General features: G+C 39.7%; 1 protein-coding gene across 7 annotated transcripts in view; it reads left to right on the forward strand.

The window, feature by feature from the left end:
• Positions 1 to 19413, forward strand: part of AFF2 (ALF transcription elongation factor 2) — a 529569-nt gene that overhangs the window by 453706 nt on the left and 56450 nt on the right. The window lies entirely within an intron of this gene.

A 19413-nucleotide genomic window follows, 5' to 3' on the forward strand; every position in this document is an offset into this window, starting at 1 on the left:
TTGATGAAAGACATTTTCGTAGACATAGTTTGAGGAAGGAAATATCTTATAAACCAGCAACTGAGGACTCTTAATAGGTCTGTGTACATTGCCTGGGTACATTGCAGTGTCTATGAGATTATCTTTGACAAGGAACATACATTGTGTGTTACTTGTTAGTCATCCTATTTATGCATTGATATAACCATTGCAAAGGGTTTTATTAATTTAAGTTGCTATTACCTCCTGAAATTTAACCAAGGGTTAATTTCAAGGTAGCCCAAAGGCTATCAACAGACTCCACTCCTCTCTGTCAGTGTGTTCTTGTCATGCTAGGATAGGAAGGACTGCCTTTTTCCCCACCTTATTCCACTCTATTTTCAATACTTTCAGGGTTACAACTTCTCACCTTAATGTAAGGAGATCATTCAAGACTTTAAATATAGTCTCTTTAAAATTTTACACACACACACACACACACATAAACACACATATTTAGCAAAGGTAAACACAGAATGTACCTATGCTACGTGTTTGATGGTGAAACATTTAATGCTCCTTCAGGGGGCAAAAAGCAAAACAATATATATGTGTAACTTTAAGCATAATTGCTTCCCAAGGTCTTTGGAAATGCTTCCGAATTTAGCTACAACTTTCACATTATAGCATCCCTGGCTCCTAAAATATCAGAGAATTTCGTTTGGGTTGTAATGTTCGCCACTTCTCCTATCATTAGTAGCTCCCATTGAGAAAACAAGGCCTGGAAGATTAGCGATTTCTTCTGCCCAATGTGGCCTAGTCTTCTTTCCGTCAAGCGCTAGAGCACTTCTGCAGACGTGATTTGCTTTTCTCTAAAATCCCTGCACAAGTCAGTTAAGCTGACTTGAAGTGAACTTTACGTCTTTTGTTCCCCCAAAAAGAAATATCTTCAGTTGTCATGAGTGTAAAATTGTCACTTGTTTTTCTACTCTACTGACATGGTCTCCATCTTTCCTGCCCTTGCATGTAGACTCATTCAACTTGGAAAACTCTGGCTTGCTTCTGTAAAAAATGAGTGGCTCATGCATAATGTTCTGATTGATTGATGGTCTAGAACTTAGGAGTGCTAGATAGTCTTCAAAGTCCATTTCGTTTATCTCCATGTAAATCATTGGGTTCCCACATCACATAGATGTCATGTGAATTCTCATTGCAGGCAAATAGGCTTGTTGTAGATAAGCCTCCTCCATAAGGGAGGTCCTTATGTTACATGGTCCCCAAGGTTTTCACCCCTGAGATTCTCCAATCTAGAAGGTAACTGATCTACTTGAATTATATGGAGGACTAGCTTCATTTCTGGAATTGTCTCAAGTTGTGTTTAAACCAATATAACAAGTGAGTCTATTTATGTTAATGTAATTTCTTACAAATGGACAAGTAGACTTTTGCATTTTTTTCTTTTATTTCTTTCCTTCCCAATTATTCTATTATAACTTGGATGAGAATCATGTGCAAGAGAGCAATGACATCACTAGGGCACAGCATGGGCTGCTCATGGGATAACGAGGGCAGTAGAGTCATAGTAAGAGCAACCAAGTGAAAAACTTCCCTAGATCTGCCACTTTTGAGCAAATTAGGCACATCACCTTACCTCCCTGGGCCTCGGTTTCCTTTAAGGTACCTTAATAATACCTGCTGAGTATTATCGCTGAGGTTCTTCCCAGCACTAAGTCCAACCCAAAAGAGAAAATGCTATAGAATACTATTGCACACAAAAAGTGCACCATGCAAGAAAGGGAACTTTATAAAGCCCATAGATCCTACAGGTAGAGGTGCCCTAACAGTTCACTCTCCCTTCTGCATAAAAAGGTTTTGTTAAAAGACTACAAAATTGGCTTTTTAAAAAACTTGCATCTCTGGAAAAATGTATAATGTGTTTGGTTTCTAATAATATACTATATTCTAAAATAGTCTCAGTTGTTAAGTTAGTTTTTAATGAGACATGGCTGCCACGTTACAGTGTCTTCCTCAGCCCAATCCTTTTAGACTTGGAGTCTCCATTCAGCCCTAAGTTGAGGAGAAAAAAGGGAACAGTTAGAATGGGGGCCATAATTAAAGGGAACCTCCTAATTCGAGGCATAGAATTTTTTTTATTGACTCTTTAGTTGTTAGGTTGTTTTCTCCCCCTACAATCCAGAGTCTCCCTGGTCTGGCCTTTTCAAAGTAATGCAAGCTTTCTGTAAATGGTTTCGTAAAAAATAAATAGTATTTATTAGAATGTTGTCAAGATAATTAATATTTGGATCCAGATGGTTCCAGCCATCTTTGCCACCGTTCATTACACTCTAACATATTGCCTGTAAATGTCTTTTCCATCCCTAGCTTTTACCATCTACTTGACCAAAAATAGTAGTGGTGATATTGTTCTAGGCTAAAACAAGCGTTTCTTCCAAATTAAAAGTCACCCGGGGTGAAGAGTGGTCTGACCTCCATGACTGTTGGAAACTGGAATACTGGCCAGTTCTCATTTTGATAGGAGGCAGTTCCTTCTTAATAGAATGGTAGAGATGAGGGTGGGGGTAGAGAGAGGAGAGTGGCACTCCAGGAAGGAGTTTTAGAAGTGATCAAGTTCCACTCCCTAATTTGATAGATTAGGAAACTTAGACTCAGAGAGAGGAAGTAATTTGCCCACTTACACAGTCAGCTGGTAAGCGTAGGGCTTCTCAGTCTGGCCCAAGGCTTGTTGTATTTCTTCATTTGATTCATCTCATCGCTTTCAATGTTTCTAGGTTCACCCATGCTTTATTAATCATATAGGAGATGCACACACACACACACACACACACACACACACACACACACACACACACACACACATCCATCCCACTTACCCCTCCAGTCCCAACCCCAACGTCAAAGATCTGAGTACTTAGGGAATCACAAAGAACAGATTGGTCTTCGATGAGAAAGTATTCAGTCAAGTCCCTCACGACTGCACTACCATATCATGCTAAGCTCACGTTAGTTCAGGCTACATGATTCAATGAGCCCCCTTTTACACTTAAAGTAAGTCAGAATTTTTATCAGTTTAATCAGCAAATATTCATGAATCATCTACTCACTATGTGCCATTATCACTTGGCAATGGAGACACAAATAGAATGAATAGAAATTCCCACTCACAAGGATCCTATATTCTAATTTGCCCAATACTCAGTTAAACAGACACCTTGTGAGAGGCATAACAGTTTTGCTTTTGAAAAAATGCCCTGCTAATCAACAGGATGAAAACAGATCTCTTCACTGATGGCATTGTGGAAGGGTAGCCAGGCCTATGATGTCATTAATTGCAAATTATCTTTTCAGAAACACTCTCAGGTAATATAAAATAAAATAATGATAAAGAAAAGAAACTGATTCGGTGCAGGGAACAACCAAGGTTTTTTGCCCTTTTGATGTTCCTTTTTTCCCTGCCGCAGTAAAGTAAAGGGCATCAGAGTAAATCCCACGATGAACTTCTGAATCTCTTTACAGAAGATGTCTCAACTCTCAGGTTTTCTATCTCCCTTCAAGCTCATTTGGTATGCAATAGGCATACTCCTAATTTTCTTTAAACATTTCTAATTCCAAAAGACTGGCTTTGGAGTGAGAAAGACCTGGGTTCAAGTCTGGCCTGTCACACGAACTAGTTGTGTTGCTGTGGGCAAGTCACTTTAACTCTTCAGTGACTCAGGCACCTAAGACTAGAAGTTAAAAGATGAGTCACTGATTTGTAGCAATGGAGGGAGTCTTGGGGGTGAACTGAAAGAAAATGTTTGAAGGGTCCACTGTAATGTTTTAAAACCATCCCAAGAAGTCCAGAAAGGTAATCCATTAGGGAAAAAATATAGTTGCTTTAGTTTCAAAGTTATAAACTGATGCAATGCCCTAATATCCTCTAGTAAAATATGGAATGAGTTGCTGTATAGAATACCAGGTATTTTTGTTGAACACTTGGCTGAAGAAAGTTTTAGTTAAGAGAGCAGTGAAATGTGAGCAAAAACCATGTTGAAGATGTTTATTTTTTTTTTGCAAGTTTGAGTTAAAGATGAATTCAACATTTATAAACTCTTGACAAAGAAATAGACATAGCCAAGTCCTTCACCCTCAGATGCAAGCAGGTGCTGAGTCAGACCATTCAACAGTTCTAGTTACAAACCTAATGGGGAAAGGCTACTATGAGTCATGGGGTAGACCAGCATAGAGTGTCCACGTATGTTCTAGTCACCTAGGATCTTCCAGATGGGTGACTCCATCTTAGGGGATCTAGGAATCAGCCAAACCACCATTACATGATCCTAGCCATTTTATCATTCCATCTTTACCTCTACCTTATAGCCCTTAACCCTATTATTTGCCCCATGACCTCTCCTCCTCCTCCTCCCTTTCAGTTCATTCCTAAGCCATCACCTTATGTACTAGCTACAGTCTCCCCACGTCCTTGATGAATTAGTTTATCCTCTATACCAGGGCAAACTCAAATAGAAAGGAGGACTGGAGCCCTAAAATATACATAAGAATCCCTGCAGGCCACATATTGACTTAGAAAACCACATATTAATATTTTCTATTTTATTGTGTTTGTATTTATTTTGTTAAATATTTCCCAACTACAGTTTTGTCTGGTTTGGCCACACCTAGGCATGTTTGACACTGCCACTCTATACTACAGCCCCTTGTTACCTATCACTATTTGGGGCTTGCCAAAACCCAAACTTGGGCTGCTCTCACCATCGGTAGTCTTCATTTCTATTCATGAGCTTCTGAACAGAGCTTAAGAAAGCCATGGATATGATGGGACCCATTATAAAGTGATGCTATATAATCTTCACTGGGCCCTTACTGTCACAAGGCAACCTTACATCTCACTAATCAATTAATTCTCCCCTTCCCTACAGTAGCTTTCCAAAATTTTTCATCCCTTCTCAAGTCTCCCACAATATGACCTCACCTCAGTACTTTCAGAAGAGGACCCTGACTCATACTTCCACTACAAAAAAAACAAAGCCAAAAAAAAAAAAACCAAGGCCGTTACCTTGGGAACTCTCAATTCTCCTTTCCTCTCTTTATCTCACACTTCTCAGATGTCTTCCCTTACTTCACTTTTGCCTTGCATGAAGAGGTACTGCTCCCATTGGAGAACAAAATACTGCGGAAGATTTGTTGTTTGATTAAAAGAAGTATGGTTGCACAGTGGAAAATTTTTGATCGCTAGATTTGGGAGCCAAAAGACCTGGGTTCAAATGTTAGATCTGTCATTCACTATCTACTGGATTTGAGACAAGAAATTTCATCTCTTTTCACCTCAGGGTCTCATCTCTGAAATGGGGGGATTGGACTAGATGGCCTTCTAAGCTCCATTCTAGCTATAAAACTATAATACAGGATCATTCTAGATTCTCTTTGTTCCAAGAGCATGAAGGTGGTTAACATAAAATCCAATACCAAGAAATTCCAAAAGATATTTTTTTTTCCTCAAACTTTTCAGGAAGGGGTGTTTGGGAGGTTCTTTTTTTCCTTCTCCTATCATTGTGATGTATGTGGCCTCATTTTGGTCTTTGCATTGCTGGTGAATCTTACCAGCTGGATTTAGAATTAAGGAGGCCAGATGCCATACACCTTCTTATCAGTTCAGTAGTAACTTCTGAATACACACTGTGCCATAAACCAGGCCTTGCATTTAGGCAAGAACAAAGGAGAGGAATAAAACCCTATATTGTTCCAGGTACTTTTCTGGAATAGCCTATCATCAATGAAAATGCGGTCACTTAACACTGATGTATACAAAAGGAAAGCAAAAAAAAACAAAACTGAGATAATGTTTCCAGAAATAATAACATTGCTACAGTTTTAATTTTGCCTCCTACAATATTTCCCTGCCTTGAATTGCCTGATATACCTCTTTGGGGATTGGTCCTGTGCTTGCGATAATCAAGACTGATTTTATTGGAAAATTACCTCTGGAAGAAAAACCTGCTCTTGAGGAAACTTCAGATAGGGACAAAGCAGTTTGGGACAGTAGTGCCCTTGTGCCCAGGCCAGTACAGCTCCCAATTTGTCTGTTCATTCAAGCAGCAAATTTATTAGCAACCCTTCTGACAGGACAGAAAACATAGTCATATTAGGGAAATTTATTTAGAATGTTTTAGAGGCCTTTTTGGATAGCAAGTCAGTAATCAAATAGCATTTCCTAATATGAATATTAAATATTTTAATAATCACAACAGAGGAGGCTATGCCCTTTTTTCCCTTCTAGTGTCTAACATATATGATATATTGGCATGGAATTGTAGGAGAAGGGCAGTACATGGTGACTCTAAAAAGGCCTCAGCAGAATTTTTTTTCCTTTTGTATGTTCAGACCTGAGTCATGAGACTCTCATGCTACAGATGCAAGCCCTGGCTCATCCATCAGACATTTCCTGCTTGTTGGCCTTTTTAATTAGAAAAGGAATATGGAGATATCTTGACAGCACAGGGCAGTCCAACTAACTAGAAAACCTCAATTCAGAAATGTACACTGACTTCCTGACCCTGTCAAGTGGAAACTAAGCATATTGTAAACAGAATATATTTAGCTTCTGGGAGGGAGGAAGAAAAGGCCATTAGAGAAGTCATACCTCAGTGGGCACTGATGGCTTTGGGATGATATTGACAGCAGAGGCTGGAGGAGAGAGGCACTAGAAACTGATTTGATTCAAGAAGACAGGTGAGTTGGCGAGTAAAATGAAAAGGTTTGTTTATGCATGAAAGGAGAAAAGAGCGGCAGAAGCTCTAATCAAGTGACCGAGCAGAGGACAAGGTTCCAGTGTAGCCTTCTTGGGAAACCTCTGCTGAGGCCATTCTCTTCCCAGAAGGGCCCTCGAACCCTTTCCCCCCCCAAGGAGGACATGCAAATATGTACTTAGGAGCCTAGAACAAATTAGCCATAGAAGCAAGAGAGAAAATGTAGGCCTGTCCTGACTGCATGGTTTGTTCTGATTATTAATTCCTTTAAAAAAAAAAAAAACTTACCCCACACATCTCTGCTAACTTACTTTGAGAGAAATAAAGAGAAACAATCAGCTATGCAAAGCTTTTTAACCACAGAAATAAGTGGTGTATGTGTGTGTGTGTGTGTGTGTGTGTGTGTGTGTGTGTATCTCATATATATGACTGATCCGTTTGGTGTCTAGCAATCAGACCACCTTGCAATAGAACTGCAGCCCAGCTCCCAGTGGGCGTAAGTGAGATGATGAGGTATATTGAGCTCTTTTTGTCGCTCAAAGAAAGCAGAATCTCACACAAGATGGTGTTAGCATCCTCTCACTTCATTTCAATTTTCAATAACTAGTGTCATCACATGTAACAGTTTCTTCATAATGAAACTTTGTGCTGAATTGGATTTGTCTTTCAGGTGAAATAACATTGTAAAAAGTCATCTATAATCTGATCCTTGCAACAATTTTTACCATAGCAAAAAAAAAAAAAAGTCATGCTTCTAGATTCTCTGAATCCAGAATATAATATAAAATGAAATGAATCCCCAAAACAAAGAGCTGCATTTGGGGATATACAATATTATTCTTTTTAATAATTTTATTAATAATTAATTATTTTTTGTTATCTGGCTTTGATAGGGATCAAAGGGCATTATATGAAATGCACGGACCTCTGAGAGTTATTTTATGTAAGGCCTAGCAATTTCCAAAAGAAGGGAATGCAGTGTAACAAAATATATGTATCATCATTGTAACAGCATTTTTTTCTATCTTTGATGATGCACAAGGTATTGCATGATCCCTGTTCTATTGTTATTATGTAGAAAGCTCTAGGTGATAGAATGCTTGAGAGGTGCTATCACCAGAATTTGATTAGATATTCAAGGCCTAGATGATGCCACTCTAAAAAATTGGAACACAAAGGTCTTGTTCCTTTGTGAGAAAGCTTTGGTGAGCTTTCCTCATACACATGGAGCCTTGTAGACACAAACTGGAAGTTTCACCAGTCAGTCAATAAACATGGTCCCTATTATATTCCAGGCACTGTGTGTACCAAGCACTCGGGATACAAAGAAAGACAAAAGGCAGCCTTGCTCTCAAGGAGCTCACAGTCCCATGGCAGAGATAGCACACAAACAACAATGTACAAACAAGTCATCTATCTATCTATCTATCTATCTATCTATCTATCTATCTATCTATCTATCTATCTCCATCTATCTCCATCTATCTATCATAAATTAGAAGTAATGAGCAGAGGCTACAAAGGACACAGCTTACCATTTCCATGGCAAATGGGAAAAGTACAGCAAAAAGTTGATCAGTTACTTTCCAGATAATTGTTCATAGACGAGAAATACTCTCCTTTTTTTCTTCCATTATAGATATTTTAACCCAAGATACTCGAGTTTATATTTCAACTGTTCTGTTTTCTTTGCTTGTGAATGCATTTTATTCAGTTAGCACAATTTCCTTCTCTCTTTGAAAGATTATCAGAGAGAAGGAAATGGCCAGCAACAAAAAGGAAAATGGAGTCCTTGTGGCCCCTTAATGGGAACATGGATAGGACTCACGTGGACTAAGACTGAGGAGAATCCAGGCTCTGAGCAGGTAGACTGAGGTACAAGGCTTTTCCCTTCACTGTGGCATAATAAAGGAAAGCCAGGAAGAAGAACATGGATTGTTGAGATGAAGGGCAAGAGGTAGAAAACAGTGCCCAATGGTAGAGCAGGGTAGTACCAAGCTCAGGAATAAAGATCTTGTCATCCTGGTGCCCCACGTTCCCCCTCCCCCAAATTGGTCAGTTCCTCTCAGAACTTCTATTTTGAAGCAATGCCCTGGCCAGCCATGACTTCATTCCTTTCTTGATTTTGTTTCTGATTTTTCCACCATCTCCTCTCCCCACCACCCACCCACCCACTCACACACACACACACACACACACACACACACACACACACACACACTTCAGTTCACTTTTATGCATTATCTTCCCCCATTAGAATGTAAGTACCTTCAGGGCAGGAACGCTATTTCTTTTTGCTTGTATTTGTTTTTCTGGTGCTTAGTACAGTGCCTGGCACACAGTATTTAATAAATACTTTTTGACGAACAGTGTTAAGCATCCAGAAGTAAGGAATTTGGCAATTTGGTACACTCAGTCTTTTCTGTTGATGGATTTGGATCCCCTATCCTGAGTTACTCTACACCTACTCCTTAGCACGGTGACTGGTATATAACAGGTACTTAATAAATGTTTGTTGGTCGATTTCCTGATAGGATTTGCTGCCATCTTTCAAGTGCTCCTAGTACTGGCAGCCATTTTTAAGCAGCATCAGAAAGAAGCTGCAGGAAACTACTCTTTGCCCCTTACTTCTATGAAAAAGAGTGGCCCATTTTAGACAAGCTTGGTCAGATGTTTAATATAAATCTGTTCAAGGAATCTCTGAGACAGAGTACAACTAAAGCTTTCTTTGACAGAAATCATCCATGCATCCACATTCATGAACTTCTCTGATGGAGAAACGTTTCAAGTGGCCTGAATTTCCTGTATCCCTCACTCTGGGAGACAGCTCAGAGGAGTTTCTTGTGGTACAGAAAGTGTTCATTGAAAACCCATTAGGAAAAGGAAGGGAGAGGAGATGGTAGACATGACAAAGCTGGAAATCTGAAGAAAGGCCGGGGGTAGGGGTGGGGAAGGGAGGAAGAGGCCACCAATGAGAGCAGCTATTGAAGCTGCAAAAAATCTGCGGAATAAGGAGAGGCAACTAACTACCCATCATGCTCATTTCTCTAGAATCTAGAGAGAAAGTGGGAGAGGGGGAGAGAGGTTTTGGTTAATATAAGCAAGAATCAAATGACTTGAAATTTCATCTTGATTATTCCACTGAATTACTTTGTAACAGTGAACAGGTAACACACTTTATGTGCCTAAGTAACTATCTAAACTGGATATCTAAACTGGAAATTATACTCTTTTCCCTTCCTTTCATCCTAAGAGTGTTATGGAGAGAAATCAGATAGTAGTAGCTATATCATATTGGGAGAAACTGGAAACAGAAGCAATCTGTAATATGATCTATTTTGATTTTTAAAATAAAAGCACTATATCCATTTTTTTCCAAAACATGGAACATCTTGTCTATTCATTTTGAGGGAGTGAGCTTTAGGTTTTAATCATGTTTCTTGATTTTTGTGAATATGGCCCCCTACTTACAAAACAAGGGGAAGGCTGGTTATCAGATCATCTATTCCAGGATTCCCAACCCACATTCTTACCTCATACCATTCTACCTCCCATTTTCTGAACTCTCTTTAATATGACAAAGTCACTTCAATTACACGGTCATTATAAGTTTTGCCAAGGTTGAGTATGGGTTGTTTTGTGTTCATTAGAGCACAAAATTAGAATTTTCATTGCGGAAACTGTAAACACTGTTGGCTCAAAGGATTCCAGCACTTTCTCATAAAATCTTGGATAACCTATCATTGATGCTTTCACTGGTTTTCAGCATATTTTAATTTTTTGCAGCTACCTTCTGCTTTTTCTATCTCTTGGTACATTTCTTTTGGCTTGGAGGTTAAATAAATTATTCTCTTGAAAACTGATGGCATTACCATGCTGGGTATGAACTAGCAGGCATAGTCTGTCCATTCCCCAGAGATAGAAGAGAGTGAAGATGTTATTTCCTCAACTTTTTCAGTATTGGTCGGCCCAAAGTCTGGCAATTAGACCTGAACGGGTCTGGGAAAGTCATCTGGCACCACTGAAACTGTTTCCATATTTTACCAAGCACAATTTATTAAAAAACAATAGTTTGAGAAAATGAAGCTTTTCAACTGTTAGTTTATGGCTAATGGAATTATATAATTTCACCTTGAGCATTTGGACTCTCTGGAGTATGGTTTTTCCTTCAGAGTCTTTAATGCATTTTTTTCATATTTCTCTCTGCCTCTTACTCTATTTAACTCTCTTGGGGAAAAAATAGAAAAGATAGTTAAAAGTAGTCTATTTCCACGGACATATGCCATGCTTTTCCTTGTAAACTTTATGACTTCTGAATTACTCACGTAAGTGTTACTGAACGAATCTCATGTATATGTTCCTTCTTTATTATTAGGATGTTCTTTATAGATCTGATAATCTGTAATTTCGTCATGATAAATAAGCACTGCCTGGTATTTAAATTCACACCACCGACCCACATCAAAACCATCCATGATTTAGTACATGAATCCCAGGGAATTACTTGAGGCACCGGGAAGTGACTTGGCCAGGCTTATACAACTAGTTGAGTGTGAGAGACAGGGTCTGAACCTAAATCTTCCAGATCCCAAGTCTAATACTCTTGTCAGTGTCTGTTTACTGATAGTTCTCCGACATACGGCCTTTCCTGAACATGCTTCCACAAAATTACTTCATATTGACTTTTTATACATTTTCTATTTGAGACAGCATGACTTGATGGAGACAAAGCTGGCTCAAATCTGGCCTCTGCCTCATCCAGGCTGAATGGCCAAAGGCAGGTCACAAGTCTTTAGTACCCTGGCAACTCTTTAGATCAAAGAGAAAGGTACCAGGTGGATGTGGAGCTCATTGGTATGGAAATCCCCTCCACTGATAAGGAGCAGCAACTTGTCTGTAACTGAGAGTCACTAAGCAGATGAATGACCTGACCATGCTCACAGAATTCCTTAGAGGCAAAGGGCAATAATGAAATCTCTCTAGACTCCAAAGCCAGCTAACTCCAGCACATTACCTAGAAGGCTGACTAATGTCTTAGAACAATACAGTCTTGACAAGAAAGGAAATACAGCTTAGGTTTGGAAAGAGACAAATTGCCTGCCAATATTGAAAGATTTTCAAGGCTTCTCAAATTAATACTTATGTTTTTAAAATGGGAATAGTGTTTTGAATTGTTCATATCATTCTGGGTAATGATGTCACATTTCTGTTGCACTTTGGGATGTACAAAGCACTTAGCCTCATAGACCTGGGAGGTTGACACAAGTCTTCTGAAAAGGGTTTGCATTTTGACCTTCTCTGATACCTGTGTCATCTTGGGCAAGTTACTTCATGTGTAGAATGAGGGGATTGAATAAAATGACCTCCAAGATCACTTCTTTTTTTTTCAGTGATCTTTTTATTTTTGTTTTCCTTGTGTGGTATTTCTTTTTTTTTCCTAATTGCATTTATTTATTTATTTTTAGATTTCAACATTCATTTCCACAAAATTTTGAGTTCCAATTTTTCTCTCCATCTCGCCCCTCCCCCACCGCATAATACCTTGCATTCTGATTATCCTTTCCTTCAGTGTACCCTCCCTTCTATCACACACCACCCTTCCCTTATCTCTATCTTCTCTCTTTTCTTGTAGGGCAAGATAAATTTCTATACTCCATTACCTGTGTTTCTTATTTCCCAATTATATGCAATAATAATTCTCAACATTCATTTCTAATACTTTGAATTCCAACTTCTCTCCCTCCCTCCTTCCCTCCCCATCCCCATTGAGAGGGCAAGCAATTCAATACGGGTTATATATGTGTTGTTTTGCAAGACTTCCATAATAATCATGTTGTGTAATACTAACTATATCGCCCTCTATCCTACCCTGTATCCCCTTTTTTTAATTCTCTCATTTGACCTCGTCCTTTCCCAAAAGTGTTTACTTCTAGCTACTGCCTTCTCCCATTTGCCCTCCCTTCTATCATCCCCCTCACCCCACTTGTCCCCTCCTCCTCTACTTTCCTGTAGTGTAAGATATATTTTCATACCAAATTTAGTGAGTATGTTATTCCCTCCTTAAGCCATATGTGAAGAGGGCAAGCTTCACTTTTCCCCTCTCACCTTTTCCCTTTTCTCCTCCATTGAACAAGATTTTTCTTATCTCTTTTATGAGTTATATCTTGCCCCATTCCATTTCTCCCTTTCTCCTCCCAGTACTTTCCTCCCTCACCTCTTAATTTTTATTTTATTTTTTTTATGGATATCGTCTCTTCTGATTCAACTCAACCTGTACTGTGTGTGTGTGTGTGTGTGTGTGTGTGTGTAATCCCTCCACCTACCCAAATACTGAGAAAAGTCTCAAGAGTTACAAATATTATCTTTCCATGTAAGAATGTAAGTAGTTCAGCCTTAGAAAGTCTTTTATGATTTCTCTTTCCTGTTTGCCTTTTCATGCTTCTCTTCATTCTTGTGTTTGAAAGTCAGATTTTCTCTTCAGTTCTGGTCTTTTCATCATGAATGCTTGAAAGTCCTCTATATCATTGAATGACCATTTATTCCCTTGAAGTTTTATACTCAGTTTTGCTGGGTAGGTTATTCTTGGTTTTAATTCCAGTTCCTTTGACTTCTGGAATATCCTATTCCAAGCCCTTTGATCCCTTAATGTAGAAGGTGCCAGATCCTGTGTTATCCTGATTGTATTTCCACAATACTCAAATTGTTTCTTTCTAGCTGCTTGCAATATTTTCTCCTTGACCTGGGAACACCAAAATTTGACCAAAATATTCCTAGGAGTTTCTCTTTTTGGGTCTCTTTCAGGAGGTGATTGGTGGATTCTTTCAATATTTATTTTGCCCTCTGGTTCTAGGATATCAGGGCAGGTTTCCTTGATAATTTCATGGAAAATAAATAATGTCTAGGCTCTTTTTTTGATCATGGCTTTCAGGTAGTCCCATGATTTTTAAATTGTCTCTCCTGGATCTATTTTCCAGGTCAGTTGTTTTTCCAATGAGATGTTCCACATTATCCTCTATTTTTTCATTCTTTTGGTTTTGCTTTCCAACTTCTTGGTTTATCTCATAGTCATTAGCTTCCCTGAACTCGATTTTCTCTTTTGAAGAACTATTTTGTTCAGTGAGCTTTTGAACCTTCTTTTCCATTTGGCTAATTCTGCTTTTTAAAGCCTCCTTCTCCTCATTGGCTTTTTGGACCTCTTTTTCCAATTGAATTAGCCTTTTTTTAAAGGTCTTATTTTTCTCAGCATTTTTTTGATTCTCCTATAGCAGGCTGCTGACACACTTTTCAAGCTCTTCTATGGCCTAAGCCCCTTTCATATTCATTTTGGAGGTACTGGAGGCAGAGGCCTTGACTTCCTCTGACAGTATGCCTTGTTCTTCCTCATCTGAAAGGTTAGAAGGAGACACCTGTTCACCAAGAAAGTAACCTTCTATGGTCTTCTTTTTTTCCCCCTTTTTCAGGCATTTTCCCAGCCAGTTACTTGACTTCTGAATCCTTTGTCAAGAGGAGGGTCCTAATGTTTCTACTCTCCCCAGTACTGTGCTCAAGGCTGAGGTTTAGATCAGCTGCTCAATTCCCCCAGAGGCTTTAAGCTGAGCTACCTGGGCAGTGGACCCAGGCTGCTTCCATGTAGCCACCACCCACTTCTGCAGCCACCTGGGGCCAATGCTGAGAGAACCCCATTCCCTTCTCTCCTAGCTGGGAAAGCTCTCCCACTCTGACCTTTGGAGCTGTCTTTGTCACTTGTGGGTTGAGGGATCTGGGACCCTCCTTGCTTGGAATTCTGCCCTAGAGGTCTATTCAGGTCCTGTTCCTCCCAGTGCTGTGCAGTCAGGGTTGGGCTCCACTCTGCTCAGCATCCTGTGAGACAGACCTTTCCTGTCAGCCTTCCAGGTTACCTTTCGCTGGAAACCTCTTTCACTCTGTTGTTCTGTGGCTTCTGCTGCTCTAGAATTTGTTGAGAGTGATTTTTACAGGTATTTTGTGGGCTGTGGGGGAAGAGCTAGAATATATGTGTCTTTCTACTACCCTCCTCTCCCCCAAGATCACTTCTAAGAGGGGAAATAACTTGTTCATTTCTAATTTCTATATAGACTATGTGGAAACAGCCCTCTATCATGGGATTATTTCATATTTTCTTAAAAGAAGATGCCAAACTGGGTCTCTCAAGTATATATAGACTGCATAGAATTGTTCCAATCACTTATACTGTCTCTACTTCCAGCTATAAATAGTAAAGTAGGCATGGAAGTATCCTATACTTGAAGGTGTGAAAACCTGAGTTCAGATCCCAGTTCTAACATTTACTAGATGTTCAGTCATGGGCAAGTCACTTAGTGTTCCTCTGTAAAATAAGGATAATAGCATTTAAATTTCCTACCATGTAGAATTGTTGTGAGAAAAGCTTTTATAAACCTTCAAATGCTGTATTGTTTAATCATTCTGTCAGACTTCATCTGGAGCATCACGTTCCTTTTTGGGTACCATAGTACCACAGTTCAGGAATAGCTTAGATTAGGTGAAGAGAATTCAGAGCAGTGAGCTCAAACTCAAAGAGAAATGGATCCCCACCAGCAGCATAATGATTTAGAAAACCACAAATTACTATTATCCATGTTGTGTTTTTATTTATTTGAAACACACTTCCCACTTAAGTTTGAATCTGGTTCATAGACGTATATCTTCCTCCTTTGCTCCATCATATTATGGCTTATATCAGACTATTCTTCCCCACCTCCAGTCTCCTTGGGAGCAGGTGCTAGATATTTTTTCTCTTTGCATCTACAGTGCTCTTACAGTGCTTTGCACAGAGTGGGTGCCTAATAAATGTCTGTTGACTTGAATGCCTGTACAAACTGGTTTACAATTTAAATGAGTATATTCATGGGAGCCATGATTTCTAGATGAAGGCATCCTGTACACAGCAGAAAGTAGAATAGTTGTCAGAAATCAGCTCAGGGCACTCACTGCCAGCTCTCACTGACCTCTACCCCTTTTCCCTGGAGATTGAACCAGGCACTCCATTTCAATACAAAGTCATTGATTTTAGTTCCTCAAACGGAAGCTTCTAGGAGAATCAATTTGGATGTCCTCTTAGACTCAAAGCCCAAGTGCCCATCATTGAGAAAGCATGGTTTAGGGATTCTTCCTGGATGCTTAAAAGTAGCTGAATCCATATGGCCGCTCACGTCCCAGAAGCTCCACTTCTTATCTGCTAGGTTTCTATTCCAGATTCCTACACCTTCTAGCATCACTTTTACCTCTGGATCGGGGAAAAGCTTCCTCATGAATTCTAATCACCATCTTATTTTTCTCTCCTTTGAGCTGCCATTTTCTTTATAGTCTACCTGGGACTTGCACTTTTCACTTTGTCCAGAGAAGTAATAGGTTTCTTATAGGAAAAGGAACAGGGACCTTGGACATAGTCATTTATTAATACTACTACAAATGCTTCTGATAAAGACTGCTTTGGAAGTAATGTGAGTGAGGCAAGAAATGCTGGGGGGGATATGGGTTAGCAACAACTAAACAGAAGTGAGTTTTAAAACTGAGTTTGGTTCTTATTTAAATAGCATATTTGAACAAATAGTACTCTTCTCTCTCCCTTTTCCTTGCCTTTCTCTTCCTCTGTCCCTGTGTGTGTCTCTCACCCCACACCCTTTTATTAAAAAAAAAAAAAAAAGCTCCTTGGAATCAGGAATAGAGCAAGGTGCCTCTAACTAGTCTGTTTCTTTTTCGTTTTGTCTCCTTATTGCTGTGCTTTAAAATATCTAGGTTAGTATTTTGAGCGCTGAGCAAGGAGGCTTTCCCAGGCAGAAAAATCTTGCCTTTCACATTCCAGCCTGATATGAATTTCTGGGGCTGAAAGCTACGAACAAATGGGCAGAATGAAAATCCCTTGCATGTAGCCACCCTGACAAATCAGGTTATAGTGTTTGTACATATTCACTCTTTATGAAAAATTGCTAAAATGTTGGTGGAGAAAGGCTAAAGCCAACCACATTGGCCGTTCTTAGAGGGCATTTCTTGAACATTTTCCTACTGCTTCCTCTATGAAATTAAGATGACGATGGTTTAGGGGCTCCCCACATTGTTCTGATCCCAGTGGCGCTGCCCCACCTTTCTGTATTGAAAGCTCTGACTGTGTTTTTCATAAGCTTCCTAGTTTGTTCATATAGTACCCCCTGTATCTTAAATAGAAACCTATCATCAGGTTTAGCAAATCAATACTGCAGAAGTGTGAAATGGTCCCCAGAAATCTCCAGAAGGCCATTTCACAGCAAAAGCAATTGAAAACAGAAGCGGCCATGGAATATCTTATGAGCTCACCATTTAGATCACAAAAGGACCATAAAAGTCAGAAGCAGTTTGTTTGAAGCAAGGTTCATAATATAACCATCCTGGACTTGCTGAGAAGAAAGAGGAAAATTGCAAACCAATTTGTGGTTATAGCTTTTTCTGTCAATTCTTTGGGGATTTAAAATTTGTAAAAGGTAGAAACTTCTGCCAGCTTAGGTTATTGAGTGAGCCTGTGATCACAATCATCCTGGCAGCTAACCAAACACTGAGTGTTTGAAGCCGATAAAGTCTTTATTAACTTCAAAGCAATTAGTGGTTCTGCAGCTTCTATTTGTAGATGATTTTCATGTTACTGGTCAGTCATTTTTCAGTCACCACCAACTTTCTGTGACCTCATGAAGTATTCTTGGCAAAGATACTGGAGCTTTTTTGTCATTTCCTTCTCTAGTTCATTTTACAGATGAGGAAACTGAGGCAAACAGGATGAAGTGGCTTGCTCAGGATCACACAGCTAGTCAGTGTCTGAGGCCAGATTTGCTCACAAAGATGAGTCTTCCCAATTTCAGGCCTTGTATTCTATATCCTGAGTCCCCCGGCTGCCAAAGATGATCATTGGTGACCATTTGGGATCTATCTTAAGACAGTTCTTGGCCACTTTCCATGATATATTTGTGATGTCACAATTCATACTTTTGAAATGCTCCTGATGAGAGCTAGAGCAAAAGTCAGAAAGCTTGCCAGGCTTTTTGGCTTGGCCAGGGCCTACTTGGGGATGTCAAGACCCCCTCTAGATGGCTGCCCAGTAGTTACCTCCTCTGCACATGTGCAGCATGGGTCATCTCAGACTTGCACACCCTTGACAAATCAATAGCAAGCAGGAGCTGACATTTCACAGCCTGGAAAATTCCATGGACTGGTTCTAAATTAATTGCTCGAACAATAAGAAAGCTAATTAGATTACTATTGCAAGCCTATTAAGAAGGCTCTTTATGATTCACTTTTGATTACAAAGTAATGTAGAGCTCATCTACCTAGGCTTGTATTCCTAGCTGGGCAATAAAAATAGTTTCTGGTTTCTCTTTAGCAAACCTTTTTCCATAAAGAGCAATATCACTTTAATGTGGAACGGAATTCTATCTCTGCATTCCTCAATCAAACAATGGGAAGCGATACTGTCGCTTTTAAAAATATCATTAGAAAAATGAACATCCCACAATTACCTTTCAGCTTGGGTCATCTTGAGTTGGGTGTCCCAATATGGCTAAGTTTTTTAGGATACATTGAGGAGCTTTCTTCCAATGGAAAAACAGTCCCCCTGGGGGGCTACTGCTATAGGAGGTAAGTGAGCAAGGAGAGGTTTCCTATCAAGAATTTACTGAGAAAACAGAGTGAGGTACAGTAAGTGTCCTTCTCGTGGATGCTTATGTAGTTGGGGGCGTTAGCCTGTGGAGCACCAAGTGTAGGGACAAACCTTCTCTTCCCACCTGTCAGATCAGGCAGCAAATCAGGGGAAAAACTAACAGGATTCGGGCCTTGCTCTCTGCTTTCTCAAAAGGGAGTCTTAAGAAGTAGCTGTGGCTGGCAAGGAGGTTCTATTCAGCTCCAGTCTGACAGTCTAAGGCAGTGTCTTCTCACACAACTCCGGTAGTTTGAGGTTCTAATGGTCTTTGGAGAGAAAGGAAAGGTCACACCAAGAGAAAACAAGAGGCTGTTAAGCAGAGTATGGTGATTCTTAGCAGTATTCATGGTCTACAGAGGTAAATAGGGCTAGTGGTTGGGTCCCTAAGACCTAGGCTGGATGAGCGACTGTCTCTTTTGCTAATGCAAGGGCCTTCCTCTTGTATTCCTTATTTTTTCTAGGTCGATCAAAATCTGAAGTTTATCTAGGAGAGACTAGTAATAACTCAGGGCTGCAAGTGGGCTATGAGGCCTTGGAGCCTTCTAGATATGTATTATAGATAGATATACATATGTGTGTATTTAGTCCAAAGGTGCTGATCAGGGGTCTTTACAGGCATCTGTTTAGACTAGGTGTTCTTAACCTGGGGTCCACGAACCTAGTTTATTTGGTTTGGGGTATTCAGGTAAACTATTTCAATATAATTGAGCCTCCTTTATAGTTTTATTTTGTGCATCTAAAAATATGATTTTGACAAGAGGTCCATAGATTTCACCTCAATCTTTTTGAAGGAGGCTAAGTCATCTACATGTTGGAGGGGGTAGGGTCAGGGATGAATTGGGGTTGGTTGGAAAGAGAAAAGGTTTGTCATAGTCACTGTTGGGCATGAAAAGGGTAGAGTAGAAGGACTGCTGTCATTCGTTTAGTCTCTAAAAATCCTTAAGCTTCATTCTCCAGCTCTATCGTTAACTTGCTCTGGGCCTCAGTTTCCTG

This window comes from Notamacropus eugenii, chromosome X (genome assembly GCF_028372415.1).
Source record: "Notamacropus eugenii isolate mMacEug1 chromosome X, mMacEug1.pri_v2, whole genome shotgun sequence".
NCBI classification, from domain to species: Eukaryota; Metazoa; Chordata; class Mammalia; order Diprotodontia; family Macropodidae; genus Notamacropus; species Notamacropus eugenii.